Source organism: Oncorhynchus clarkii, chromosome 2 (genome assembly GCF_045791955.1).
Source record: "Oncorhynchus clarkii lewisi isolate Uvic-CL-2024 chromosome 2, UVic_Ocla_1.0, whole genome shotgun sequence".
Taxonomy (NCBI): Eukaryota; Metazoa; Chordata; class Actinopteri; order Salmoniformes; family Salmonidae; genus Oncorhynchus; species Oncorhynchus clarkii.
In genome coordinates, this window is record NC_092148.1 from 97835037 (window position 1) to 97861141 (window position 26105).

Genomic DNA, 26105 nt, shown 5'->3' on the forward strand with positions numbered 1-26105 from the left:
ACTATTTAGGAGACCTGACGTGACTATGTAGTAGACCTGACCTGACTATGTAGGAGACCTGACCTGACTATGTAGGACACCTGACCTGACTATGTAGGACACCTGACCAGACTATGTAGGAGATCTGACCAGACTATGTAGGAAACCTGACCAGACTATGTAGGAGACCTGACCAGACTATGTAGGAGACCTGACCTGACTTTTCAGGAGACCTGACCTGACTATGTAGGAGACCTGACCTGACTATGTAGGAGACTTGACCTGACTATGTAGGAGACCTGACCTGACTATGTAGGAGACCTGACCTGACTATTTAGGAGACCTGACGTGACTATGTAGTAGACCTGACCTGACTATGTAGGAGACCTGACCTGACTATGTAGGACACCTGACCTGACTATGTAGGACACCTGACCAGACTATGTAGGAGATCTGACCAGACTATGTAGGAAACCTGACCAGACTATGTAGGAGACCTGACCAGACTATGTAGGAGACCTGACCTGACTTTTCAGGAGACCTGACCTGACTATGTAGGAGACCTGACCTGACTATGTAGGAGACTTGACCTGACTATGTAGGAGACCTGACCTGACTATGTAGGAGACCTGACCTGACTATGTAGGAGACCTGACCTGACTATTTTGGAGACCTGACTATGTAGTAGACCTGACCTGACTATGTTGTAGACCTGACTATGTAGGATACCTGACCTGACTGTGTAGGAGACCTGACCTGACTGTGTAGGAGACCTGACCTGACTATGTAGGAGACCTGACCAGACTATGTAGGAGACCTGACCAGACTATGTAGGAGACCTGACCTGACTTTTTAGGAGACTTGACCTGACTATGTAGGAGACCTGACCTGACTATGTAGGAGACCTGACCTGACTATGTAGGAGACCTGACATGACTATGTAGGAGACCTGACCTGACTATGTAGAGACCTGACCTGACTATGTAGGAGACCTGACCTGACTATGTAGGAGACCTGACCTGACAATTTAGGAGACCTGACCAGACTATGTAGGAGACCTGACCAGACTATGTAGGAGATCTGACCAGACTATGTAGGAGACCTGACCTGACTATGTAGGAGACCTGACCTGACTATGTAGGAGACCTGACCTGACTATGTAGAGACCTGACCTGACTATGTAGGAGACCTGACCTGACTATGTAGAGACCTGACCTGACTATGTAGGAGACCTTACCTGACTATGTAGAGACCTGACCTGACTATGTAGGAGACCTGACCTGACTTTGTAGGAGACCTGACTTGACTATGTTGGAGACCTGACTATGCAGGATACCTGACCTGACTATGTAGGATACCTGACCTGACAATTTAGGAGACCTGACTTGACTATGTTGGAGACCTGACTATGTAGTAGACCTGACATGACTATGTAGTAGACCTGACCTGACTATGTAGGAGACCTGACCTGACTATTTTGGAGACCTGACTATGTAGTAGACCTGACCTGACTATGTAGTAGACCTGACTATGTAGGATACCTGACCTGCCTGTGTAGGAGACCTGACCTGACTGTGTAGGAGACCTGACCTGACTATGTAGGAGACCTGAACTGTCTATGTTGTAGACCTGACCTGACTATGTAGGAGACCTGACCTGACAATTTAGGAGACCTGACCTGACTATGTAGGAGACCTGACCTGAATATGTAGGAGACCTGACCTGACTATGTAGAAGACCTTAATATGTAGGAGACCTGACCTGACTATGTAGGAGACCTGACCTGACTATTTAGGAGACCTGACCTGACTATGTAGGAGACCTGACCTGACTATGTAGGAGACCTGACCTGACTATGTAGGAGACCTGACCTGTCTATGTAGTAGACCTTAATATGTAGTAGACCTGACCTGACTATGTAGGAGACCTGACCTGACTATGTAGGAGACCTGACCTGTCTATGTAGTAGACCTTAATATGTAGGAGACCTGACCTGACTATGTAGGAGACCTGACCTGACTATGTAGTAGACCTTAATATGTTTGAGACCTGACATGACTATGTAGGAGACCTGACTATGTAGGATACCTGACCTGACTGTGTAGGAGACCTGACCTGACTGTGTAGGAGACCTGACCTGACTATGTAGGAGACCTGAACTGTCTATGTTGTAGACCTGACCTGACTATGTAGGAGACCTGACCTGACAATTTAGGAGACCTGACCTGACTATGTAGGAGACCTGACCTGACTATGTAGGAGACCTGACCTGAATATGTAGGAGACCTGACCTGACTATGTAGAAGACCTTAATATGTAGGAGACCTGACCTGACTATGTAGGAGACCTGACCTGACTATTTAGGAGACCTGACCTGACTATGTAGGAGACCTGACCTGACTATTTAGGAGACCTGACGTGACTATGTAGTAGACCTGACCTGACTGTGTAGGAGACCTGACCTGACTATGTAGGACACCTGACCTGACTATGTTGGAGACCTGACTATGTAGGAGACCTGACCTAACTATGTAGGAGACCTGACCTGTCTATGTAGTAGACCTTAATATGTAGGAGACCTGACCTGACTATGTAGTAGACCTTAATATGTAGGAGACCTGACCTGACTATGTAGGAGACCTGACCTGACTATTTAGGAGACCTGACGTGACTATGTAGTAGACCTGACCTGACTATGTAGGAGACCTGACCTGACTATGTAGGACACCTGACCTGACTATGTAGGACACCTGACCAGACTATGTAGGAGACCTGACCAGACTATGTAGGAGACCTGACCTGACTTTTTAGGAGACTTGACCTGACTATGTAGGAGACCTGACCTGACTATGTAGGAGACCTGACCTGACTATGTAGGAGACCTGACATGACTATGTAGGAGACCTGACCTGACTATGTAGAGACCTGACCTGACTATGTAGGAGACCTGACCTGACTATGTAGAAACCTGACCTGACTATGTAGGAGACCTGACCTGACTTTGTAGGAGACCTGACTTGACTATGTTGGAGACCTGACTATGTAGGAGACCTGACCTGACTATGTAGGATACCTGACCTGACAATTTAGGAGACCTGACTTGACTATGTTGGAGACCTGACTATGTAGTAGACCTGACATGACTATGTAGTAGACCTGACCTGACTATGTAGTAGACCTGACCTGACTATTTTGGAGACCTGACTATGTAGTAGACCTGACCTGACTATGTAGTAGACCTGACTATGTAGGATACCTGACCTGACTGTGTAGGAGATCTGACCTGACTGTGTAGGAGACCTGACCTGACTATGTAGGAGACCTGACCTGTCTATGTAGTAGACCTGACCTGACTATGTAGGAGACCTGACCTGACTATTTAGGAGACCTGACCTGACTATGTAGGAGACCTGACCTGACTATGTAGGAGACCTGACCTGACTATGTAGGAGACCTGACCTGTCTATGTAGTAGACCTTAATATGTAGTAGACCTGACCTGACTATGTAGGAGACCTGACCTGACTGTGTTAGAGACCTGACTATGTAGGAGACCTGACCTGACTATGTAGGAGACCTGACCTGTCTATGTAGTAGACCTTAATATGTAGGAGACCTGACCTGACTATGTAGGAGACCTGACCTGACTATGTAGTAGACCTTAATATGTTTGAGACCTGACATGACTATGTAGGAGACCTGACCTGACTATTTAGGAGACCTGACCTGACTATGTAGGAGACCTGACCTGACTATTTAGGAGACCTGACCTGACTATTTAGGAGACCTGACGTGACTATGTAGTAGACCTGACCTGACTATGTAGGAGACCTGACCTGACTATGTAGGACACCTGACCTGACTATGTAGGACACCTGACCAGACTATGTAGGAGATCTGACCAGACTATGTAGGAAACCTGACCAGACTATGTAGGAGACCTGACCAGACTATGTAGGAGACCTGACCTGACTTTTCAGGAGACCTGACCTGACTATGTAGGAGACCTGACCTGACTATGTAGGAGACTTGACCTGACTATGTAGGAGACCTGACCTGACTATGTAGGAGACCTGACCTGACTATTTAGGAGACCTGACGTGACTATGTAGTAGACCTGACCTGACTATGTAGGAGACCTGACCTGACTATGTAGGACACCTGACCTGACTATGTAGGACACCTGACCAGACTATGTAGGAGATCTGACCAGACTATGTAGGAAACCTGACCAGACTATGTAGGAGACCTGACCAGACTATGTAGGAGACCTGACCTGACTTTTCAGGAGACCTGACCTGACTATGTAGGAGACCTGACCTGACTATGTAGGAGACTTGACCTGACTATGTAGGAGACCTGACCTGACTATGTAGGAGACCTGACCTGACTATGTAGGAGACCTGACCTGACTATTTTGGAGACCTGACTATGTAGTAGACCTGACCTGACTATGTAGTAGACCTGACTATGTAGGATACCTGACCTGACTGTGTAGGAGACCTGACCTGACTGTGTAGGAGACCTGACCTGACTATGTAGGAGACCTGACCAGACTATGTAGGAGACCTGACCAGACTATGTAGGAGACCTGACCTGACTTTTTAGGAGACTTGACCTGACTATGTAGGAGACCTGACCTGACTATGTAGGAGACCTGACCTGACTATGTAGGAGACCTGACCTGTCTATGTAGTAGACCTTAATATGTAGTAGACCTGACCTGACTATGTAGGAGACCTGACCTGACTGTGTTAGAGACCTGACTATGTAGGAGACCTGACCTGACTATGTAGGAGACCTGACCTGTCTATGTAGTAGACCATAATATGTAGGAGACCTGACCTGACTTTGTAGGAGACCTGACCTGACTATGTAGTAGACCTTAATATGTTTGAGACCTGACATGACTATGTAGGAGACCTGACCTGACTATTTAGGAGACCTGACCTGACTATGTAGGAGACCTGACCTGACTATTTAGGAGACCTGACGTGACTATGTAGTAGACCTGACCTGACTATGTAGGAGATCTGACCAGACTATGTAGGAAACCTGACCAGACTATGTAGGAGACCTGACCAGACTATGTAGGAGACCTGACCTGACTTTTCAGGAGACCTGACATGACTATGTAGGAGATCTGACCTGACTATGTAGGAGACTTGACCTGACTATGTAGGAGACCTGACCTGACTATGTAGGAGACCTGACCTGACTATGTAGAGACCTGACCTGACTATGTAGGAGACCTGACCTGACTATGTCGAGACCTGACCTGACTATGTAGGAGACCTGACCTGACTTTGTAGGAGACCTGACCTGACTATGTAGGAGACCTGACCTGACTATGTAGGAGACCTGACTATGTAGTAGACCTGACCTGACTATGTAGGATACCTGACCTGACTGTGTAGGAGACCTGACCTGACTGTGTAGGAGACCTGACCTGACTATGTAGGAGACCTGACCAGACTATGTAGGAGACCTGACCAGACTATGTAGGAGACCTGACCTGACTTTTTAGGAGACTTGACCTGACTATGTAGGAGACCTGACCTGACTATGTAGGAGACCTGACCTGACTATGTAGGAGACCTGACATGACTATGTAGGAGACCTGACCTGACTATGTAGGAGACCTGACCTGACTATGTAGGAGACCTGACCTGACTATGTAGAGACCTGACCTGACTATGTAGGAGACCTGACCTGACTTTGTAGGAGACCTGACTTGACTATGTTGGAGACCTGACTATGTAGGAGACCTGACCTGACTATGTAGGATACCTGACCTGACAATTTAGGAGACCTGACATGACTATGTAGAAGACCTGACCTGACTATGTAGAGACCTGACCTGACTATGTAGGAGACCTGACCTGACTATGTAGAGACCTGACCTGACTATGTAGGAGACCTGACCTGACTTTGTAGGAGACCTGACTTGACTATGTTGGAGACCTGACTATGTAGTAGACCTGACCTGACTATGTAGGAGACCTGACCTGACTATGTAGGACACCTGACCAGACTATGTACGAGACCTGACCAGACTATGTAGGAGATCTGACCAGACTATGTAGGAGACCTGACCTGACTATGTAGGAGACCTGACCTGACTATGTAGGAGACCTGACCTGACTATGTAGGAGACCTGACCTGACTATGTAGAGACCTGACCTGACTATGTAGGAGACCTGACCTGACTATGTAGAGACCTGACCTGACTATGTAGGAGACCTGACCTGACTTTGTAGGAGACTTGACCTGACTATGTAGGAGACCTGACCTGACTATGTAGGAGACCTGACCTGACTATGTAGGAGACCTGACATGACTATGTAGGAGACCTGACCTGACTATGTAGAGACCTGACCTGACTATGTAGGAGACCTGACCTGACTATGTAGAGACCTGACCTGACTATGTAGGAGACCTGACCTGACTTTGTAGGAGACCTGACTTGACTATGTTGGAGACCTGACTATGTAGGAGACCTGACCTGACTATGTAGGATACCTGACCTGACAATTTAGGAGACCTGACATGACTATGTAGGAGACCTGACCTGACTATGTAGAGACCTGACCTGACTATGTAGGAGACCTGACCTGACTATGTAGAGACCTGACCTGACTATGTAGGAGACCTTACCTGACTATTTTGGAGACCTGACTATGTAGTAGACCTGACCTGACTATGTAGTAGACCTTAATATGTAGGAGACCTGACCTGACTATGTAGGAGACCTGACCTGACTATTTAGGAGACCTGACGTGACTATGTAGTAGACCTGACCTGACTATGTAGGAGACCTGACCTGACTATGTAGGACACCTGAACTGACTATGTAGGACACCTGACCTGACTTTGTAGGAGACCTGACTTGACTATGTAGGAGACCTGACATGACTATGTAGGAGACCTGACCTGACTATGTAGAGACCTGACCTGACTATGTAGGAGACCTGACCTGACTATGTAGAGACCTGACCTGACTATGTAGGAGACCTGACCTGACTTTGTAGGAGACCTGACTTGACTATGTTGGAGACCTGACTATGTAGGAGACCTGACCTGACTATGTAGGATACCTGACCTGACAATTTAGGAGACCTGACTTGACTATGTTGGAGACCTGACTATGTAGTAGACCTGACATGACTATGTAGTAGACCTGACCTGACTATGTAGGAGACCTGATCTGACTATTTTGGAGACCTGACTATGTAGTAGACCTGACCTGACTATGTAGTAGACCTGACTATGTAGGATACCTGACCTGACTGTGTAGGAGATCTGACCTGACTGTGTAGGAGACCTGACCTGACTATGTAGGAGACCTGACCTGTCTATGTAGTAGACCTGACCTGACTATGTAGGAGACCTGACCTGACTATTTAGGAGACCTGACCTGACTATGTAGGAGACCTGACCTGACTATGTAGGAGACCTGACCTGACTGTGTTAGAGACCTGACTATGTAGGAGACCTGACCTGACTATGTAGGAGACCTGACCTGTCTATGTAGTAGACCATAATATGTAGGAGACCTGACCTGACTATGTAGGAGACCTGACCTGACTGTGTTAGAGACCTGACTATGTAGGAGACCTGACCTGACTATGTAGGAGACCTGACCTGTCTATGTAGTAGACCATAATATGTAGGAGACCTGACCTGACTATGTAGGAGACCTGACCTGACTATGTAGTAGACCTTAATATGTTTGAGACCTGACATGACTATGTAGGAGACCTGACCTGACTATTTAGGAGACCTGACCTGACTATTTAGGAGACCTGACCTGACTATGTAGGAGACCTGACCTGACTATTTAGGAGACCTGACGTGACTATGTAGTAGACCTGACCTGACTATGTAGGAGACCTGACCTGACTATGTAGGACACCTGACCTGACTATGTAGGACACCTGACCAGACTATGTAGGAGATCTGACCAGACTATGTAGGAGACCTGACCTGACTTTGTAGGAGACCTGACTTGACTATGTTGGAGACCTGACTATGTAGTAGACCTGACCTGACTATGTAGGAGACCTGACCTGACTATGTAGGACACCTGACCAGACTATGTACGAGACCTGACCAGACTATGTAGGAGATCTGACCAGACTATGTAGGAGACCTGACCTGACTATGTAGGAGACCTGACCTGACTATGTAGGAGACCTGACCTGACTATGTAGGAGACCTGACCTGACTATGTAGAGACCTGACCTGACTATGTAGGAGACCTGACCTGACTATGTAGAGACCTGACCTGACTATGTAGGAGACCTGACCTGACTTTGTAGGAGACTTGACCTGACTATGTAGGAGACCTGACCTGACTATGTAGGAGACCTGACCTGACTATGTAGGAGACCTGACATGACTATGTAGGAGACCTGACCTGACTATGTAGAGACCTGACCTGACTATGTAGGAGACCTGACCTGACTATGTAGAGACCTGACCTGACTATGTAGGAGACCTGACCTGACTTTGTAGGAGACCTGACTTGACTATGTTGGAGACCTGACTATGTAGGAGACCTGACCTGACTATGTAGGATACCTGACCTGACAATTTAGGAGACCTGACATGACTATGTAGGAGACCTGACCTGACTATGTAGAGACCTGACCTGACTATGTAGGAGACCTGACCTGACTATGTAGAGACCTGACCTGACTATGTAGGAGACCTTACCTGACTATTTTGGAGACCTGACTATGTAGTAGACCTGACCTGACTATGTAGTAGACCTTAATATGTAGGAGACCTGACCTGACTATGTAGGAGACCTGACCTGACTATTTAGGAGACCTGACGTGACTATGTAGTAGACCTGACCTGACTATGTAGGAGACCTGACCTGACTATGTAGGACACCTGAACTGACTATGTAGGACACCTGACCTGACTTTGTAGGAGACCTGACTTGACTATGTAGGAGACCTGACATGACTATGTAGGAGACCTGACCTGACTATGTAGAGACCTGACCTGACTATGTAGGAGACCTGACCTGACTATGTAGAGACCTGACCTGACTATGTAGGAGACCTGACCTGACTTTGTAGGAGACCTGACCTGACTATGTAGGACACCTGACCTGACTTTGTAGGAGACCTGACTTGACTATGTAGGAGACCTGACATGACTATGTAGGAGACCTGACCTGACTATGTAGAGACCTGACCTGACTATGTAGGAGACCTGACCTGACTATGTAGAGACCTGACCTGACTATGTAGGAGACCTGACCTGACTTTGTAGGAGACCTGACTTGACTATGTTGGAGACCTGACTATGTAGGAGACCTGACCTGACTATGTAGGATACCTGACCTGACAATTTAGGAGACCTGACTTGACTATGTTGGAGACCTGACTATGTAGTAGACCTGACATGACTATGTAGTAGACCTGACCTGACTATGTAGGAGACCTGATCTGACTATTTTGGAGACCTGACTATGTAGTAGACCTGACCTGACTATGTAGTAGACCTGACTATGTAGGATACCTGACCTGACTGTGTAGGAGATCTGACCTGACTGTGTAGGAGACCTGACCTGACTATGTAGGAGACCTGACCTGTCTATGTAGTAGACCTGACCTGACTATGTAGGAGACCTGACCTGACTATTTAGGAGACCTGACCTGACTATGTAGGAGACCTGACCTGACTATGTAGGAGACCTGACCTGACTGTGTTAGAGACCTGACTATGTAGGAGACCTGACCTGACTATGTAGGAGACCTGACCTGTCTATGTAGTAGACCATAATATGTAGGAGACCTGACCTGACTATGTAGGAGACCTGACCTGACTGTGTTAGAGACCTGACTATGTAGGAGACCTGACCTGACTATGTAGGAGACCTGACCTGTCTATGTAGTAGACCATAATATGTAGGAGACCTGACCTGACTATGTAGGAGACCTGACCTGACTATGTAGTAGACCTTAATATGTTTGAGACCTGACATGACTATGTAGGAGACCTGACCTGACTATTTAGGAGACCTGACCTGACTATTTAGGAGACCTGACCTGACTATGTAGGAGACCTGACCTGACTATTTAGGAGACCTGACGTGACTATGTAGTAGACCTGACCTGACTATGTAGGAGACCTGACCTGACTATGTAGGACACCTGACCTGACTATGTAGGACACCTGACCAGACTATGTAGGAGATCTGACCAGACTATGTAGGAAACCTGACCAGACTATGTAGGAGACCTGACCAGACTATGTAGGAGACCTGACCTGACTTTTCAGGAGACCTGACCTGACTATGTAGGAGACCTGACCTGACTATGTAGGAGACTTGACCTGACTATGTAGGAGACCTGACCTGACTATGTAGGAGACCTGACCTGACTATGTAGAGACCTGACCTGACTATGTAGGAGACCTGACCTGACTATGTCGAGACCTGACCTGACTATGTAGGAGACCTGACCTGACTTTGTAGGAGACCTGACCTGACTATGTAGGAGACCTGACCTGACTATTTTGGAGACCTGACTATGTAGTAGACCTGACCTGACTATGTAGTAGACCTGACTATGAAGGATACCTGACCTGACTGTGTAGGAGACCTGACCTGACTGTGTAGGAGACCTGACCTGACTATGTAGGAGACCTGACCAGACTATGTAGGAGACCTGACCAGACTATGTAGGAGACCTGACCTGACTTTTTAGGAGACTTGACCTGACTATGTAGGAGACCTGACCTGACTATGTAGGAGACCTGACATGACTATGTAGGAGACCTGACCTGACTATGTAGGAGACCTGACCTGACTATGTAGGAGACCTGACCTGACTATGTAGAGACCTGACCTGACTATGTAGGAGACCTGACCTGACTTTGTAGGAGACCTGACTTGACTATGTTGGAGACCTGACTATGTAGGAGACCTGACCTGACTATGTAGGATACCTGACCTGACAATTTAGGAGACCTGACATGACTATGTAGAAGACCTGACCTGACTATGTAGAGACCTGACCTGACTATGTAGGAGACCTGACCTGACTATGTAGAGACCTGACCTGACTATGTAGGAGACCTGACCTGACTTTGTAGGAGACCTGACTTGACTATGTTGGAGACCTGACTATGTAGTAGACCTGACCTGACTATGTAGGAGACCTGACCTGACTATGTAGGACACCTGACCAGACTATGTACGAGACCTGACCAGACTATGTAGGAGATCTGACCAGACTATGTAGGAGACCTGACCTGACTATGTAGGAGACCTGACCTGACTATGTAGGAGACCTGACCTGACTATGTAGGAGACCTGACCTGACTATGTAGAGACCTGACCTGACTATGTAGGAGACCTGACCTGACTATGTAGAGACCTGACCTGACTATGTAGGAGACCTGACCTGACTTTGTAGGAGACTTGACCTGACTATGTAGGAGACCTGACCTGACTATGTAGGAGACCTGACCTGACTATGTAGGAGACCTGACATGACTATGTAGGAGACCTGACCTGACTATGTAGGAGACCTGACCTGACTATGTAGAGACCTGACCTGACTATGTAGGAGACCTGACCTGACTTTGTAGGAGACCTGACTTGACTATGTTGGAGACCTGACTATGTAGGAGACCTGACCTGACTATGTAGGATACCTGACCTGACAATTTAGGAGACCTGACATGACTATGTAGGAGACCTGACCTGACTATGTAGAGACCTGACCTGACTATGTAGGAGACCTGACCTGACTATGTAGAGACCTGACCTGACTATGTATGAGACCTGACCTGACTTTGTAGGAGACCTGACTTGACTATGTTGGAGACCTGACTATGTATTAGACCTGACCTGACTATGTAGGAGACCTGACCTGACTATGTAGGACACCTGACCAGACTATGTACGAGACCTGACCAGACTATGTAGGAGATCTGACCAGACTATGTAGGAGACCTGACCTGACTATGTAGGAGACCTGACCTGACTATGTAGGAGACCTGACCTTACTATGTAGAGACCTGACCTGACTATGTAGGAGACCTGACCTGACTATGTAGAGACCTGACCTGACTATGTAGGAGACCTGACCTGACTTTGTAGGAGACCTGACCTGACTTTGTAGGAGACCTGACTTGACTATGTTGGAGTCCTGACTATGTAGGAGACCTGACCTGACTATGTAGGATACCTGACCTGACAATTTAGGAGACCTGACTTGACTATGTTGGAGACCTGACTATGTAGTAGACCTGACCTGACTATGTAGGAGACCTTACCTGACTATTTTGGAGACCTGACTATGTAGTAGACCTGACCTGACTATGTAGTAGACCTGACTATGTAGGATACCTGACCTGACTTTGTAGGAGACCTGACTTGACTATGTTGGAGACCTGACTATGTAGTAGACCTGACCTGACTATGTAGGAGACCTGACCTGACTATGTAGGACACCTGACCAGACTATGTACGAGACCTGACCAGACTATGTAGGAGATCTGACCAGACTATGTAGGAGACCTGACCTGACTATGTAGGAGACCTGACCTGACTATGTAGGAGACCTGACCTGACTATGTAGGAGACCTGACCTGACTATGTAGAGACCTGACCTGACTATGTAGGAGACCTGACCTGACTATGTAGAGACCTGACCTGACTATGTAGGAGACCTGACCTGACTTTGTAGGAGACTTGACCTGACTATGTAGGAGACCTGACCTGACTATGTAGGAGACCTGACCTGACTATGTAGGAGACCTGACATGACTATGTAGGAGACCTGACCTGACTATGTAGAGACCTGACCTGACTATGTAGGAGACCTGACCTGACTATGTAGAGACCTGACCTGACTATGTAGGAGACCTGACCTGACTTTGTAGGAGACCTGACTTGACTATGTTGGAGACCTGACTATGTAGGAGACCTGACCTGACTATGTAGGATACCTGACCTGACAATTTAGGAGACCTGACATGACTATGTAGGAGACCTGACCTGACTATGTAGAGACCTGACCTGACTATGTAGGAGACCTGACCTGACTATGTAGAGACCTGACCTGACTATGTAGGAGACCTGACCTGACTTTGTAGGAGACCTGACTTGACTATGTTGGAGACCTGACTATGTAGTAGACCTGACCTGACTATGTAGGAGACCTGACCTGACTATGTAGGACACCTGACCAGACTATGTACGAGACCTGACCAGACTATGTAGGAGATCTGACCAGACTATGTAGGAGACCTGACCTGACTATGTAGGAGACCTGACCTGACTATGTAGGAGACCTGACCTGACTATGTAGAGACCTGACCTGACTATGTAGGAGACCTGACCTGACTATGTAGAGACCTGACCTGACTATGTAGGAGACCTGACCTGATTTTGTAGGAGACCTGACCTGACTTTGTAGGAGACCTGACTTGACTATGTTGGAGTCCTGACTATGTAGGAGACCTGACCTGACTATGTAGGATACCTGACCTGACAATTTAGGAGACCTGACTTGACTATGTTGGAGACCTGACTATGTAGTAGACCTGACCTGACTATGTAGGAGACCTTACCTGACTATTTTGGAGACCTGACTATGTAGTAGACCTGACCTGACTATGTAGTAGACCTGACTATGTAGGATACCTGACCTGACTGTGTAGGAGACCTGACCTGACTGTGTAGGAGACCTCACCTGACTATGTAGGAGACCTGACCTGTCTATGTAGGAGACCTGACCTGACTTTGTAGGAGACCTGACTTGACTATGTTGGAGACCTGACTATGTAGGAGACCTGACCTGACTATTTAGGAGACCTGACCTGACTATGTAGGAGACCTGACCTGACTATGTAGGAGACCTGACCTGTCTATGTAGTAGACCTTAATAAGTAGTAGACCTGACCTGACTATGTAGGAGACCTGACCTGACTGTGTTAGAGACCTGTCTATGTAGTAGACCTTAATATGTAGGAGACCTGACCTGACTATGTAGGAGACCTGACCTGACTATGTAGTAGACCTTAATATGTAGGAGACCTGACCTGACTATGTAGGAGACCTGACCTGACTTTGTAGGAGACCTGACCTGACTATGTAGGAGACCTGACCTGACTATTTTGGAGACCTGTCTATGTAGTAGACCTGACCTGACTATGTAGTAGACCTGACTATGTAGGATACCTGACCTGACTGTGTAGGAGACCTGACCTGACTGTGTAGGAGACCTGACCTGACTATGTAGGAGACCTGACCAGACTATGTAGGAGACCTGACCAGACTATGTAGGAGACCTGACCTGACTTTTTAGGAGACTTGACCTGACTATGTAGGAGACCTGACCTGACTATGTAGGAGACCTGACCTGACTATGTAGGAGACCTGACATGACTATGTAGGAGACCTGACCTGACTATGTAGAGACCTGACCTGACTATGTAGAAGACCTGACCTGACTATGTAGAGACCTGACCTGACTATGTAGGAGACCTGACCTGACTTTGTAGGAGACCTGACTTGACTATGTCGGAGACCTGACTATGTAGGAGACCTGACCTGACTATGTAGGATACCTGACCTGACAATTTAGGAGACCTGACATGACTATGTAGGAGACCTGACCTGACTATGTAGAGACCTGACCTGCCTATGTAGGAGACCTGACCTGACTATGTAGAGACCTGACCTGACTATGTAGGAGACCTGACCTGACTTTGTAGGAGACCTGACTTGACTATGTTGGAGACCTGACTATGTAGTAGACCTGACCTGACTATGTAGGAGACATGACCTGACTATGTAGGACACCTGACCAGACTATGTAGGAGACCTGACCAGACTATGTAGGAGATCTGACCAGACTATGTAGGAGACCTGACCTGACTATGTAGGAGACCTGACCTGACTATGTAGAGACCTGACCTGACTATGTAGGAGACCTGACCTGACTATGTAGAGACCTGACCTGACTATGTAGGAGACCTGACCTGACTTTGTAGGAGACCTGACCTGACTTTGTAGGAGACCTGACTTGACTATGTTGGAGTCCTGACTATGTAGGAGACCTGACCTGACTATGTAGGATACCTGACCTGACAATTTAGGAGACCTGACCTGACTTTATAGGAGACCTGACCTGACTTTGTAGGAGACCTGACCTGACTTTGTAGGAGACCTGACTTGACTATGTTGGAGTCCTGACTATGTAGGAGACCTGACCTGACTATGTAGGATACCTGACCTGACAATTTAGGAGACCTGACTTGACTATGTTGGAGACCTGACTATGTTGTAGACCTGACCAGACTATGTAGGAGACCTGACCTGACTTTTTAGGAGACTTGACCTGACTATGTAGGAGACCTGACCTGACTATGTAGGAGACCTGACCTGACTATGTAGGAGACCTGACATGACTATGTAGGAGACCTGACCTGACTATGTAGAGACCTGACCTGACTATGTAGAAGACCTGACCTGACTATGTAGAGACCTGACCTGACTATGTAGGAGACCTGACCTGACTTTGTAGGAGACCTGACTTGACTATGTCGGAGACCTGACTATGTAGGAGACCTGACCTGACTATGTAGGATACCTGACCTGACAATTTAGGAGACCTGACATGACTATGTAGGAGACCTGACCTGACTATGTAGAGACCTGACCTGCCTATGTAGGAGACCTGACCTGACTATGTAGAGACCTGACCTGACTATGTAGGAGACCTGACCTGACTTTGTAGGAGACCTGACTTGACTATGTTGGAGACCTGACTATGTAGTAGACCTGACCTGACTATGTAGGAGACATGACCTGACTATGTAGGACACCTGACCAGACTATGTAGGAGACCTGACCAGACTATGTAGGAGATCTGACCAGACTATGTAGGAGACCTGACCTGACTATGTAGGAGACCTGACCTGACTATGTAGGAGACCTGACCTGACTATGTAGAGACCTGACCTGACTATGTAGGAGACCTGACCTGACTATGTAGAGACCTGACCTGACTATGTAGGAGACCTGACCTGACTTTGTAGGAGACCTGACCTGACTTTGTAGGAGACCTGACTTGACTATGTTGGAGTCCTGACTATGTAGGAGACCTGACCTGACTATGTAGGATACCTGACCTGACAATTTAGGAGACCTGACCTGACTTTGTAGGAGACCTGACCTGACTTTGTAGGAGACCTGACCTGACTTTGTAGGAGACCTGACTTGACTATGTTGGAGTCCTGACTATGTAGGAGACCTGACCTGACTATGTAGGATACCTGACCTGACAATTTAGGAGACCTGACTTGACTATGTTGGAGACCTGACTATGTTGTAGACCTGACCTGACTATGTAGGAGACCTTACCTGACTATTTTGGAGACCTGACTATGTAGTAGACCTGACCTGACTATGTAGTAGACCTTAATATGTAGGAGACCTGACCTGACTATGTAGGAGACCTGACCTGACTATTTAGGAGACCTGACGTGACTATGTAGTAGACCTGACCTGACTATGTAGGAGACCTGACCTGACTATGTAGGACACCTGAACTGACTATGTAGGACACCTGACCTGACTTTGTAGGAGACCTGACTTGACTATGTAGGAGACCTGACATGACTATGTAGGAGACCTGACCTGACTATGTAGAGACCTGACCTGACTATGTAGGAGACCTGACCTGACTATGTAGAGACCTGACCTGACTATGTAGGAGACCTGACTATGTAGGAGACCTGACCTGACTATGTAGGATACCTGACCTGACAATTTAGGAGACCTGACATGACTATGTAGGAGACCTGACCTGACTATGTAGAGACCTGACCTGCCTATGTAGGAGACCTGACCTGACTATGTAGAGACCTGACCTGACTATGTAGGAGACCTGACCTGACTTTGTAGGAGACCTGACTTGACTATGTTGGAGACCTGACTATGTAGTAGACCTGACCTGACTATGTAGGAGACATGACCTGACTATGTAGGACACCTGACCAGACTATGTAGGAGACCTGACCAGACTATGTAGGAGATCTGACCAGACTATGTAGGAGACCTGACCTGACTATGTAGGAGACCTGACCTGACTATGTAGGAGACCTGACCTGACTATGTAGAGACCTGACCTGACTATGTAGGAGACCTGACCTGACTATGTAGAGACCTGACCTGACTATGTAGGAGACCTGACCTGACTTTGTAGGAGACCTGACCTGACTTTGTAGGAGACCTGACTTGACTATGTTGGAGTCCTGACTATGTAGGAGACCTGACCTGACTATGTAGGATACCTGACCTGACAATTTAGGAGACCTGACCTGACTTTGTAGGAGACCTGACCTGACTTTGTAGGAGACCTGACCTGACTTTGTAGGAGACCTGACTTGACTATGTTGGAGTCCTGACTATGTAGGAGACCTGACCTGACTATGTAGGATACCTGACCTGACAATTTAGGAGACCTGACTTGACTATGTTGGAGACCTGACTATGTTGTAGACCTGACCTGACTATGTAGGAGACCTTACCTGACTGTTTTGGAGACCTGACTATGTAGTAGACCTGACCTGACTATGTAGTAGACCTTAATATGTAGGAGACCTGACCTGACTATGTAGGAGACCTGACCTGACTATTTAGGAGACCTGACGTGACTATGTAGTAGACCTGACCTGACTATGTAGGAGACCTGACCTGACTATGTAGGACACCTGAACTGACTATGTAGGACACCTGACCTGACTTTGTAGGAGACCTGACTTGACTATGTAGGAGACCTGACATGACTATGTAGGAGACCTGACCTGACTATGTAGAGACCTGACCTGACTATGTAGGAGACCTGACCTGACTATGTAGAGACCTGACCTGACTATGTAGGAGACCTGACCTGACTTTGTAGGAGACCTGACTTGACTATGTTGGAGACCTGACTATGTAGGAGACCTGACCTGACTATGTAGGATACCTGACCTGACAATTTAGGAGACCTGACTTGACTATGTTGGAGACCTGACTATGTAGTAGACCTGACATGACTATGTAGTAGACCTGACCTGACTATGTAGGAGACCTGATCTGACTATTTTGGAGACCTGACTATGTAGTAGACCTGACCTGACTATGTAGTAGACCTGACTATGTAGGATACCTGACCTGACTGTGTAGGAGATCTGACCTGACTGTGTAGGAGACCTGACCTGACTATGTAGGAGACCTGACCTGTCTATGTAGTAGACCTGACCTGACTATGTAGGAGACCTGACCTGACTATTTAGGAGACCTGACCTGACTATGTAGGAGACCTGACCTGACTATGTAGGAGACCTGACCTGACTGTGTTAGAGACCTGACTATGTAGGACACCTGACCTGACTATGTAGGACACCTGACCAGACTATGTAGGAGATCTGACCAGACTATGTAGGAAACCTGACCAGACTATGTAGGAGACCTGACCAGACTATGTAGGAGACCTGACCTGACTTTTCAGGAGACCTGACCTGACTATGTAGGAGACCTGACCTGACTATGTAGGAGACTTGACCTGACTATGTAGGAGACCTGACCTGACTATGTAGGAGACCTGACCTGACTATGTAGAGACCTGACCTGACTATGTAGGAGACCTGACCTGACTATGTCGAGACCTGACCTGACTATGTAGGAGACCTGACCTGACTTTGTAGGAGACCTGACCTGACTATGTAGGAGACCTGACCTGACTATTTTGGAGACCTGACTATGTAGTAGACCTGACCTGACTATGTAGTAGACCTGACTATGTAGGATACCTGACCTGACTGTGTAGGAGACCTGACCTGACTGTGTAGGAGACCTGACCTGACTATATAGGAGACCTGACCAGACTATGTAGGAGACCTGACCAGACTATGTAGGAGACCTGACCTGACTTTTTAGGAGACTTGACCTGACTATGTAGGAGACCTGACCTGACTATGTAGGAGACCTGACCTGACTATGTAGGAGACCTGACATGACTATGTAGGAGACCTGACCTGACTATGTAGGAGACCTGACCTGACTATGTAGGAGACCTGACCTGACTATGTAGAGACCTGACCTGACTATGTAGGAGACCTGACCTGACTTTGTAGGAGACCTGACTTGACTATGTTGGAGACCTGACTATGTAGGAGACCTGACCTGACTATGTAGGATACCTGACCTGACAATTTAGGAGACCTGACATGACTATGTAGAAGACCTGACCTGACTATGTAGAGACCTGACCTGACTATGTAGGAGACCTGACCTGACTATGTAGAGACCTGACCTGACTATGTAGGAGACCTGACCTGACTTTGTAGGAGACCTGACTTGACTATGTTGGAGACCTGACTATGTAGTAGACCTGACCTGACTATGTAGGAGACCTGACCTGACTATGTAGGACACCTGACCAGACTATGTACGAGACCTGACCAGACTATGTAGGAGATCTGACCAGACTATGTAGGAGACCTGACCTGACTATGTAGGAGACCTGACCTGACTATGTAGGAGACCTGACCTGACTATGTAGGAGACCTGACCTGACTATGTAGAGACCTGACCTGACTATGTAGGAGACCTGACCTGACTATGTAGAGACCTGACCTGACTATGTAGGAGACCTGACCTGACTTTGTAGGAGACTTGACCTGACTATGTAGGAGACCTGACCTGACTATGTAGGAGACCTGACCTGACTATGTAGGAGACCTGACATGACTATGTAGGAGACCTGACCTGACTATGTAGAGACCTGACCTGACTATGTAGGAGACCTGACCTGACTATGTAGAGACCTGACCTGACTATGTAGGAGACCTGACCTGACTTTGTAGGAGACCTGACTTGACTATGTTGGAGACCTGACTATGTAGGAGACCTGACCTGACTATGTAGGATACCTGACCTGACAATTTAGGAGACCTGACATGACTATGTAGGAGACCTGACCTGACTATGTAGAGACCTGACCTGACTATGTAGGAGACCTGACCTGACTATGTAGAGACCTGACCTGACTATGTAGGAGACCTGACCTGACTTTGTAGGAGACCTGACTTGACTATGTTGGAGACCTGACTATGTAGTAGACCTGACCTGACTATGTAGGAGACCTGACCTGACTATGTAGGACACCTGACCAGACTATGTACGAGACCTGACCAGACTATGTAGGAGATCTGACCAGACTATGTAGGAGACCTGACCTGACTATGTAGGAGACCTGACCTTACTATGTAGAGACCTGACCTGACTATGTAGGAGACCTGACCTGACTATGTAGAGACCTGACCTGACTATGTAGGAGACCTGACCTGACTTTGTAGGAGACCTGACCTGACTTTGTAGGAGACCTGACTTGACTATGTTGGAGTCCTGACTATGTAGGAGACCTGACCTGACTATGTAGGATACCTGACCTGACAATTTAGGAGACCTGACTTGACTATGTTGGAGACCTGACTATGTAGTAGACCTGACCTGACTATGTAGGAGACCTTACCTGACTATTTTGGAGACCTGACTATGTAGTAGACCTGACCTGACTATGTAGTAGACCTGACTATGTAGGATACCTGACCTGACTGTGTAGGAGACCTGACCTGACTGTGTAGGAGACCTCACCTGACTATGTAGGAGACCTGACCTGTCTATGTAGGAGACCTGACCTGACTTTGTAGGAGACCTGACTTGACTATGTTGGAGACCTGACTATGTAGGAGACCTGACCTGACTATTTAGGAGACCTGACCTGACTATGTAGGAGACCTGACCTGACTATGTAGGAGACCTGACCTGTCTATGTAGTAGACCTTAATAAGTAGGAGACCTGACCTGACTTTGTAGGAGACCTGACTTGACTATGTTGGAGACCTGACTATGTAGGAGACCTGACCTGACTATGTAGGATACCTGACCTGACAATTTAGGAGACCTGACTTGACTATGTTGGAGACCTGACTATGTAGTAGACCTGACATGACTATGTAGTAGACCTGACCTGACTATGTAGGAGACCTGATCTGACTATTTTGGAGACCTGACTATGTAGTAGACCTGACCTGACTATGTAGTAGACCTGACTATGTAGGATACCTGACCTGACTGTGTAGGAGATCTGACCTGACTGTGTAGGAGACCTGACCTGACTATGTAGGAGACCTGACCTGTCTATGTAGTAGACCTGACCTGACTATGTAGGAGACCTGACCTGACTATTTAGGAGACCTGACCTGACTATGTAGGAGACCTGACCTGACTATGTAGGAGACCTGACCTGACTGTGTTAGAGACCTGACTATGTAGGAGACCTGACCTGACTATGTAGGAGACCTGACCTGTCTATGTAGTAGACCATAATATGTAGGAGACCTGACCTGACTATGTAGGAGACCTGACCTGACTGTGTTAGAGACCTGACTATGTAGGAGACCTGACCTGACTATGTAGGAGACCTGACCTGTCTATGTAGTAGACCATAATATGTAGGAGACCTGACCTGACTATGTAGGAGACCTGACCTGACTATGTAGTAGACCTTAATATGTTTGAGACCTGACATGACTATGTAGGAGACCTGACCTGACTATTTAGGAGACCTGACCTGACTATTTAGGAGACCTGACCTGACTATGTAGGAGACCTGACCTGACTATTTAGGAGACCTGACGTGACTATGTAGTAGACCTGACCTGACTATGTAGGAGACCTGACCTGACTATGTAGGACACCTGACCTGACTATGTAGGACACCTGACCAGACTATGTAGGAGATCTGACCAGACTATGTAGGAAACCTGACCAGACTATGTAGGAGACCTGACCAGACTATGTAGGAGACCTGACCTGACTTTTCAGGAGACCTGACCTGACTATGTAGGAGACCTGACCTGACTATGTAGGAGACTTGACCTGACTATGTAGGAGACCTGACCTGACTATGTAGGAGACCTGACCTGACTATGTAGAGACCTGACCTGACTATGTAGGAGACCTGACCTGACTATGTCGAGACCTGACCTGACTATGTAGGAGACCTGACCTGACTTTGTAGGAGACCTGACCTGACTATGTAGGAGACCTGACCTGACTATTTTGGAGACCTGACTATGTAGTAGACCTGACCTGACTATGTAGTAGACCTGACTATGTAGGATACCTGACCTGACTGTGTAGGAGACCTGACCTGACTGTGTAGGAGACCTGACCTGACTATGTAGGAGACCTGACCAGACTATGTAGGAGACCTGACCAGACTATGTAGGAGACCTGACCTGACTTTTTAGGAGACTTGACCTGACTATGTAGGAGACCTGACCTGACTATGTAGGAGACCTGACCTGACTATGTAGGAGACCTGACATGACTATGTAGGAGACCTGACCTGACTATGTAGGAGACCTGACCTGACTATGTAGGAGACCTGACCTGACTATGTAGAGACCTGACCTGACTATGTAGGAGACCTGACCTGACTTTGTAGGAGACCTGACTTGACTATGTTGGAGACCTGACTATGTAGGAGACCTGACCTGACTATGTAGGATACCTGACCTGACAATTTAGGAGACCTGACATGACTATGTAGAAGACCTGACCTGACTATGTAGAGACCTGACCTGACTATGTAGGAGACCTGACCTGACTATGTAGAGACCTGACCTGACTATGTAGGAGACCTGACCTGACTTTGTAGGAGACCTGACTTGACTATGTTGGAGACCTGACTATGTAGTAGACCTGACCTGACTATGTAGGAGACCTGACCTGACTATGTAGGACACCTGACCAGACTATGTACGAGACCTGACCAGACTATGTAGGAGATCTGACCAGACTATGTAGGAGACCTGACCTGACTATGTAGGAGACCTGACCTGACTATGTAGGAGACCTGACCTGACTATGTAGGAGACCTGACCTGACTATGTAGAGACCTGACCTGACTATGTAGGAGACCTGACCTGACTATGTAGAGACCTGACCTGACTATGTAGGAGACCTGACCTGACTTTGTAGGAGACTTGACCTGACTATGTAGGAGACCTGACCTGACTATGTAGGAGACCTGACCTGACTATGTAGGAGACCTGACATGACTATGTAGGAGACCTGACCTGACTATGTAGAGACCTGACCTGACTATGTAGGAGACCTGACCTGACTATGTAGAGACCTGACCTGACTATGTAGGAGACCTGACCTGACTTTGTAGGAGACCTGACTTGACTATGTTGGAGACCTGACTATGTAGGAGACCTGACCTGACTATGTAGGATACCTGACCTGACAATTTAGGAGACCTGACATGACTATGTAGGAGACCTGACCTGACTATGTAGAGACCTGACCTGACTATGTAGGAGACCTGACCTGACTATGTAGAGACCTGACCTGACTATGTAGGAGACCTGACCTGACTTTGTAGGAGACCTGACTTGACTATGTTGGAGACCTGACTATGTAGTAGACCTGACCTGACTATGTAGGAGACCTGACCTGACTATGTAGGACACCTGACCAGACTATGTACGAGACCTGACCAGACTATGTAGGAGATCTGACCAGACTATGTAGGAGACCTGACCTGACTATGTAGGAGACCTGACCTTACTATGTAGAGACCTGACCTGACTATGTAGGAGACCTGACCTGACTATGTAGAGACCTGACCTGACTATGTAGGAGACCTGACCTGACTTTGTAGGAGACCTGACCTGACTTTGTAGGAGACCTGACTTGACTATGTTGGAGTCCTGACTATGTAGGAGACCTGACCTGACTATGTAGGATACCTGACCTGACAATTTAGGAGACCTGACTTGACTATGTTGGAGACCTGACTATGTAGTAGACCTGACCTGACTATGTAGGAGACCTTACCTGACTATTTTGGAGACCTGACTATGTAGTAGACCTGACCTGACTATGTAGTAGACCTGACTATGTAGGATACCTGACCTGACTGTGTAGGAGACCTGACCTGACTGTGTAGGAGACCTCACCTGACTATGTAGGAGACCTGACCTGTCTATGTAGGAGACCTGACCTGACTTTGTAGGAGACCTGACTTGACTATGTTGGAGACCTGACTATGTAGGAGACCTGACCTGACTATTTAGGAGACCTGACCTGACTATGTAGGAGACCTGACCTGACTATGTAGGAGACCTGACCTGTCTATGTAGTAGACCTTAATAAGTAGGAGACCTGACCTGACTTTGTAGGAGACCTGACTTGACTATGTTGGAGACCTGACTATGTAGGAGACCTGACCTGACTATGTAGGATACCTGACCTGACAATTTAGGAGACCTGACTTGACTATGTTGGAGACCTGACTATGTAGTAGACCTGACATGACTATGTAGTAGACCTGACCTGACTATGTAGGAGACCTGATCTGACTATTTTGGAGACCTGACTATGTAGTAGACCTGACCTGACTATGTAGTAGACCTGACTATGTAGGATACCTGACCTGACTGTGTAGGAGATCTGACCTGACTGTGTAGGAGACCTGACCTGACTATGTAGGAGACCTGACCTGTCTATGTAGTAGACCTGACCTGACTATGTAGGAGACCTGACCTGACTATTTAGGAGACCTGACCTGACTATGTAGGAGACCTGACCTGACTATGTAGGAGACCTGACCTGACTGTGTTAGAGACCTGACTATGTAGGAGACCTGACCTGACTATGTAGGAGACCTGACCTGTCTATGTAGTAGACCATAATATGTAGGAGACCTGACCTGACTATGTAGGAGACCTGACCTGACTGTGTTAGAGACCTGACTATGTAGGAGACCTGACCTGACTATGTAGGAGACCTGACCTGTCTATGTAGTAGACCATAATATGTAGGAGACCTGACCTGACTATGTAGGAGACCTGACCTGACTATGTAGTAGACCTTAATATGTTTGAGACCTGACATGACTATGTAGGAGACCTGACCTGACTATTTAGGAGACCTGACCTGACTATTTAGGAGACCTGACCTGACTATGTAGGAGACCTGACCTGACTATTTAGGAGACCTGACGTGACTATGTAGTAGACCTGACCTGACTATGTAGGAGACCTGACCTGACTATGTAGGACACCTGACCTGACTATGTAGGACACCTGACCAGACTATGTAGGAGATCTGACCAGACTATGTAGGAAACCTGACCAGACTATGTAGGAGACCTGACCAGACTATGTAGGAGACCTGACCTGACTTTTCAGGAGACCTGACCTGACTATGTAGGAGACCTGACCTGACTATGTAGGAGACTTGACCTGACTATGTAGGAGACCTGACCTGACTATGTAGGAGACCTGACCTGACTATGTAGAGACCTGACCTGACTATGTAGGAGACCTGACCTGACTATGTCGAGACCTGACCTGACTATGTAGGAGACCTGACCTGACTTTGTAGGAGACCTGACCTGACTATGTAGGAGACCTGACCTGACTATTTTGGAGACCTGACTATGTAGTAGACCTGACCTGACTATGTAGTAGACCTGACTATGTAGGATACCTGACCTGACTGTGTAGGAGACCTGACCTGACTGTGTAGGAGACCTGACCTGACTATGTAGGAGACCTGACCAGACTATGTAGGAGACCTGACCAGACTATGTAGGAGACCTGACCTGACTTTTTAGGAGACTTGACCTGACTATGTAGGAGACCTGACCTGACTATGTAGGAGACCTGACCTGACTATGTAGGAGACCTGACATGACTATGTAGGAGACCTGACCTGACTATGTAGGAGACCTGACCTGACTATGTAGGAGACCTGACCTGACTATGTAGAGACCTGACCTGACTATGTAGGAGACCTGACCTGACTTTGTAGGAGACCTGACTTGACTATGTTGGAGACCTGACTATGTAGGAGACCTGACCTGACTATGTAGGATACCTGACCTGACAATTTAGGAGACCTGACATGACTATGTAGAAGACCTGACCTGACTATGTAGAGACCTGACCTGACTATGTAGGAGACCTGACCTGACTATGTAGAGACCTGACCTGACTATGTAGGAGACCTGACCTGACTTT